The sequence below is a fragment of the Myotis brandtii genome, unplaced genomic scaffold (assembly GCF_000412655.1).
Source record: "Myotis brandtii unplaced genomic scaffold, ASM41265v1 scaffold48, whole genome shotgun sequence".
In the NCBI taxonomy this organism is placed as follows: Eukaryota; Metazoa; Chordata; class Mammalia; order Chiroptera; family Vespertilionidae; genus Myotis; species Myotis brandtii.
The window spans coordinates 4,790,826-4,798,005 of record NW_005368341.1 but is presented as its reverse complement, the minus strand read 5'-3'; positions in this window follow the sequence as shown (position 1 = coordinate 4,798,005).

Genomic DNA, 7,180 nt, shown 5'->3' with positions numbered 1-7,180 from the left:
GGGGGGGGGCAGTTAGGGGTTACCAGGCAGGCAGGCAGGGGAGCAATTAGGAGCCAGTGGTCCAGGATTGTGAGAGGGATTCTGGATTGGAGAGGGTGCAGGCTGGGCTGAGGGGACCCCCCACCCCCACATGAATTTCATGCACCGGGCCTCTAGTTAGTATATAATATGATTGCTTTGAATACCAGCAGGCTTCTCATAGAATTCATTCAAGAATAGCTTATTTTCCAAAAGATCTTCATTTACATTCTACCCACAAACAATCTTCAGATTCATTGCAGAAACCACTATTTTTTTTTTTTGGAATAGAAATTGCTAACAGTCCACAGAATGTTCCGTCTGTTCTTCATTTAGGTTTTACTTCTTAATGGAATCAATGACATTCTGCAGGTTTATATGATTCAGCTAAACTGTTTGAAACCACAGGATTCCTCTGTGGGCAATGCCTGGAGTTCAGTGAACACAATTTTGAGGTAAGTATTTATTTCACCCGATCCCAAGTCATCCCTGATGGACTGAGCTTTTTATGCTATGCCTGTTCTAGACAGTATCAAGCTGAGTGTTAAAAGTTCCCATTGCATTCTCTGCTCCTACTTAAGCACGTTCTTCTTGGTTTTCCTCAATTGGATAACTTGCCTTTGACTGTGCTAATTATGGTCTTTCACATTTCCAGTAAATTGCTTTTCCTCATTGCATGGGAAAATAAATTGCAGCAAAAGGTAAGTGATATGTTTTCTTGCTATAGACAAATGCCTGCAGTATTGTGACAATATGAACACAGTACATCAATAATAGCAAGGGTGCACCAGGTGTTCTACGATGGTGTGGTGGAGTCACTAAATCAGCACTTTCCACCTTTTTTCCAATATCCTTTGGGTGCAGTGTTTTAAAACACTGGCTACATATTAGAATGGTATAGGGAAATTTTATAAAATACCCATGCCTGAACCCCAACTGGGCTGGAGGTGGTGGGACTCCATTTTTTCTAGTGCCTTCCTGCCCTAAGAGGTAGAAACTAGAACTTATATTTCCACAAATCTCTTGAAGCCACAATACAGCATGCAATTGTGTGTCTATAAATCAGAATGGCTTGAGCAGCACTAAAATTTGAAACTAATTGAGGGAAGAGGCAGTATTGCAAGTGTGATTTGCTAATATGGACCTTGGTACAGACATGGCTCTGAACCCTATGGTGCTTATGATTCCTTGAGCTCTGGTCTTACCTCTCGTGGCTGCAACTATCTATGCTCTTACCAACCATGCACAAGGTTCCTTATATACCTCCCTCCCATCAACACTTGGTAACATCTAGCCCAGTGGTTCTCAACCTGTGGGTCGCAACCACTTTGGCAGTTGAACAACCCTTTCACAGGGGTCGCCTAAGACCATCCTGCATATCAGATATTTACATTATGATTCATAACAGTAGCAACATTACAGTTATGAAGTAGCAACGAAAATAATTTTATGGTTGGGTCACAACATGAGGAACTGTATTTAAAGGGCCAGAAAGTTGAGAACCACTGATCTAGCCTTTTAATTTCTGCTAGTCAAATAGATTTAAAGTGATTTAAGAGTGCTGTTTTAATTGACACTTCTCTGATTACTAATGACTCTCAGCATCTTTTTCTGTGCTTAATTCCCTCACCCCCTTCTGTAAATTGTCTCTTATTCCTTGGGTTTACTATCTCAATTTTGTTATTCAATCCTCTTGAATTTGGATAGACTTTGCCTGTGTCCCAATATGTGGTCTATCTTTGAAAATGTCCCATGTGCACTTGAGAGGAATGTATATTCTGTAGTTTTGGGGTGGAATGTTCTGAAGATGTTGATTAAGTCCATCTGATCTAGTGAGTCGTTTAGGATTGAATTTTCTTTGCTAATTTTTTGTATAGAGGATTTATCCAGTGATGTTAATGGGTTATTAAAGTCTCCTACTATGATTGTATTGCTATCAATCTCTTCCCTGATATCTTCCAGAAGTTTTTTTTATGTATTTGGGAGCTCCTGCATTGGGCGCATAAATGTTTACTAGAGTTATATCCTCTTGTTGTATTGATCCCTTTAGAATATGAAGTAGCCTTCCTTGTCTCTAGTTATAGTCTTCCCTTTGAGGTCTATTTTGTCAGATATAAGTATTGCTACCCCTGCTTTTTTTTTTTCATTTCCATTTGCCTGATAGATATTTTTTTATCCATTCACTTTCAGTCTGTGTGAGTCCCTTGTTCTGATATGGGTTTCCTGTAGACAGCATATATATGGGTCATGTTTTCTTATCCATTCAGTCACTCAATGTCTTTTGATTGGGGCATTTCATCCATTTATGCTTAATGTTATTATTGATAGGTACTTGTTTGTAGCCATTTCTGCACTTTATGCCTGTGTTCCTTCCTCCCTTTCCATTTCTTCTTTTTACAGCATTCCCTTTAGCATTTCTTGCATCATTGGCTTGGTAGTGATAAACTCCCTTAGCCTGTTTTTGTCTGTGAAGCTCCTGATTTCCCCTTCAATTTTGATTGATAGTCTTGCTGGTTAGAATATTCTTGGATTCAGTCCCTTGCTTTGCATCACTTTGTATACTTCCTTCCATTCCCTTCTAGCTTGATGTGGTTCTGATGAGAAATCATTTGATAATCTGATGGGGAGTCCTTTTTAGGTAACTCTCTGTCTCTCTCTTGCAGCCTTTAAGATTCTCTCTTTGTTGTTAATATTTGCCATCATTATTATGACGTGTCTTGGTGTGGATCTTTTGAGATTCATCTTGCTTGGGACGCTCTATACTTGTGTACCTTTTTTCTTCCCCATATTAGGGAAGTTTTCTGTCATTATTTCTTCAAATAGATTCTCTAGTCCTTGCTGCTCTTCTTGTCCTTCTGGCACCCCTGTTTATACGTATGTTACTTCATTTTGTGTTGTCCCAAAGCTCCCTTAGGCTCTTTTACTTTTTAATTTTTTCTCCAGTTGCTGTTCAGATTGGGCTTGTTTCTCTACCTTATCTTCTAACTCACTAATTCAGTTCTCTGCTTCTTCTAGTCTACTGTTGAAACCTTCCATGGTGTTTTTGATTGTTGATTTTCTTGTCCATCCGGTTTATGAACTGTACAACCATTACTCTGAATTCTTTTTTTGTCATGTTGCATGCCTCTGTTTCACTTATTTCCTTTCTTGGCAATTCCTCTTTTTCTTTCCTCTGGGGCTTGTTTCGTTGTTTCCCCATTCTAACTATCACCAAAAGGTCCAATCACCGAGTTGTGGGCGCCTGGGCCATGTGCAGTGGGAGCTTCCTGCCACCTAAGTGTCACTGAAGAGCTCTGACACCAAGACGTGTGGCTGCCGTGGGTCTGTGGGAGCCACGCTTGCCCAGGATCAGTGTCACTGGCGCTCAGTGCGGCCTCGTGTGTGCACCTAGAATCAGGAACCCCACCTGCACCATGCTGAAAAAAAGACCCCGCTGTTGTGTGCCAAAAATCAGAGTCCTCTAGCGCACGCCAGGAGTCAGTGTCCCCCTGTGCCTGCGCTGAGAATCAAGTATTGGAGTTTCTGTCGCTGGGTGCAGCCTCATGCCAAGAATCAGAGTCCCTGTGTGTGCATGTACTGAGAATTAGAATCACTGGTTCTTAGTGTGCGTGTACTTGGAATCAGGGATCCCGTGAGCAGGTGATGAGAAACAGAGTCAAGTTACTGGTGCTCAGTGCTGCCTCTTGCATGGAGAATGATGGTCCCTGGTCTGCTTGGGGGACCGGGTTGCACAGCCGCCCTGTGTTGGTGGGAGGTCCACTCCTGTGCTGTGAGAGACAGACTTCCGTGTGTCCTCACCCAGAATCAAAGTCAGGTGGCACAGCTGCCTTGTGTGGGCCTGGGGTCTGGTCGTGTGAGTGTGTGCTGCAAGGAACAGATCCCTATGTCTGTGTGCCCAGGCTCAAATTCAGCGCAGCCTCCCTGTGTGGGTGTGGGGTCTGGTCACACGGGTGTGCACTGCAGGAAACAAATTCCCCGTGTCCGTGCACCCAGTCTCAAATTCAGGTAGTGCTGCTGCCGCTGTGTGTGGGCAGGAGACCTGCTTGCATGTAGAGGGTCTGGTAGTTACTATGCTGCTGCTGCAGGCCGGTGGGGAGGGGAATGGGCTCTGTGACTCACAGAAATCCGCGGCCTGGATGCCTGGAGTCTTGGTGTTCATGGGTCTGCAGATATGGTCTCAGGTCATTTACCTGAGTGGCTGTAGGGTCCTGGTTTGCATCTGAGACTAGATTGGGTGGTGGTGAGGCTAGGATCCTAGTCTCAAACAGTTCTGTTCTTCAAGATGGTGTGGTTTCTGTGCTGGCGGTGTCCTCCCCAGAGTGTTTGCCTTGGCAGCGGGATTTCGCCATCTAAGACTGCCCAGTTTGGCAGCCCCCTGGAAGACCTGCAGGACCTAACTGTCCCTAGCTCACACACACACACACACTACACACATCCACACACTCCTCTATCGCTCCCTCACTCTCTCACACACTCTCCCTCCCTACCTTCTTGCCGGTCGTCATCTTTTTCTTCCTTCCTAAACCTTTTTTATTATTAGGCATATCCCTGCCCTTCATTTTATTTTTTGAAGATGACTTATCTTTTACATGTCCATGGAAAATCTATTGTGAGATATATCATATATACCTTAAGGTTTATAAAATACATATGTGCAGTTATGGAGTCACTAGAGGCCCAGTGCATGGATTCGTGCACTGGTGGGGTCCCTCGGCTTGGCCTGTGCCCTCTCACAATACGAGACCCCTCAGAGGATGTTGGATAGCCAGTTTTAGCCCAACCCCTGTATGCCCGATCCAGACAGGAGGGAGCCCGATCCTGTGCATTGAGCATCTGTCCCCTGGTGGTCAGTGCTCTTCACAGCAACCGGTCGGCTGGTCATTCAGTCGTTCAGTCACTTAGGCTTTCATATATATAGACTAGAGGCCTAGTGCACAGGTTTGTGCACTGGTGGGGGTCCCTTGGCCTGGCCTGTGGGGATCAGTGGATCTCTGCACCACCACAGCCCAGCCTTACTTGCCAGCTCATCGGGCTCCAGCCCGCTGTCCACATTGATCCCGCACAGTACTAAGTAGTGTGTGAAGCAGCAGGCGGCTGGGGAGGAGCCTGAGCCTGGGCGGGGGTGCCATATCACTCCTGCTCATCCTGGCCCCTCTACGCCTGAGGCCGCCACTGCTCAGCAGGCTCGCTGCTGCTCCACTGCAATCTCTGTGCGCCCATCCTAGGGAGATACCAGCATGCCCATGACTGAGCAGCCGCTACTTGTCATCACAGCCTTGCTCCTTGCGCAGGCTCACACCCAGTCAGTTCCGAACTGGGACTGGGTTCTGATCCTGGTCCCAATTTGGATGGGGGAGGGGTGTGCAGAGGGAGTGTTTGCAGGAGAGGCTCACGAAGCCACAGCTGCGCTCACCAGCTGTGAGCTCGATGCCCGTTGGTCAGCTGAGCGGCACTCCCGCTGTGGGAGTGCACTGACCATCAGGGGGCAGCTCCCGAGTTGAGTGTCTGCCCCCTGGTGGTCAGTGCGTATCGTAGCTACTGGTCGGTTGTCCAGTCGTCTGGTCACTTAGTCTTTTATATATATAGACTAGAGGCCTGTTGCACAAAAAGATGCTTGCAATAGGCTTTCCCTTCCCTGGCTTCCAGTACCGGTTTTCCTCCAGCACCCGGGACCCAGGCCTTCGCTCCGGCTGGAGCCACCTTCAAGCCTTCGCTGCCCCGCCCGGCCGCCCCAAGCTGGGTCGCACACGGGATGACCACAGCCCTGGGTCGCAGATAGCAGTCCCGGATGGCAGCGGGGCAGGCAGGATGGAGCTGTCCCACCCTGCCTGCAGTATTCAAATTAGTCACCATCTTTGTTGGTGGTTAATTTTCATATCACGCTGATTAGCCAATGGGAGGCGTCACAAAGGTATGGTCAATTACCATGTTTATCTATTATTAGATAGGATTATAAAGGAAATATTGATGTAAGCCACAATCTAGGTCAGCAAATGTAATATTGCCAGTATACCAGAAGTTTCCCATGTACCTTGCCCTGACCACAGTCACCATCTTCCCTAGAGGCAACCACTATCCTAACTTATGTGATAACTATTGCCTCCCTATTCTCTCTAACTTAACCACCTATCCATGTGTCCTCAAACAACACTGTCTAATTTTGCCTGTTTTGGATTTCTCCCCAAGTAAAATTATACACATGTACTCATTTTTGTTTACTTTAGCTCATTATTATTTGTTAAATTTATACATGTCATTGCATGTAGCTCTAGCTGTGGTATACATTACTGTATAGTATTTCATTGTATGAATTAACTACAAGTTATTTATCCATTTTAACTTTATCAACACCTGATTGTCTCTAGTTTTTAGTTTCTTTCAATGTGAACATTTTTAAATTACTAACTCCATTTCTTTAGTGGTCTTAGAATTATAATGATTTCCAAACTCTTCTTGAGTCATTTTAAGGAGCAATGGTTGTAGACACTAGCTACTTACCCAAATCCCTCCTTTCTGGGCACAAGGCTACTCAGATAAACTAAATTTCCCAGCCTCCCTTCTAATTAGGTATAGCCATATGACTATGCTTGTATTAATAGAATATCAGTGGAAGCAATATTCTATATTCTTTATGCCACTTTATTTGGGGTCACTTTGTTACAGTAGCTTAGTGTGACCTTAAAAATATAGGATTTGAACTTAGAAGTGGGATTCTAAAAATAACATCAAATAGGTGGTTAGATTAGAATTGAGGAAACATATATCACAGGTTGCACAATTTTTGTGAGCAAGATAGAAATGGCAAGTTTTTAAATGTAACCTAGCTTCAGACATCACACATTGTTTCTACCGTATTCTATTATTTACACAGGACAGCCATACTTGATGTGGAAGGGAGATATAGAAGGGAATGAGTACCAGGAAGTAAGAATCCTTGGGGCATCTTGGTGGCGTCTACCACATTGATTTTTGTTCTTATCTTTTCTATTCTTCACCTCCCTCCCCCTTTCAGCTCAACCACCCCTAATCATTACCCTAGTGTTCACACCCACATCTCTGATGATTTAAACAGAAATATTGGGGAAGGGAAGACAATAAGTCATCAAAATGCAGCATTTATTGTGAGGGCAATCCCTGTCCTGCCCAAGCCAAGTGAGAAAAG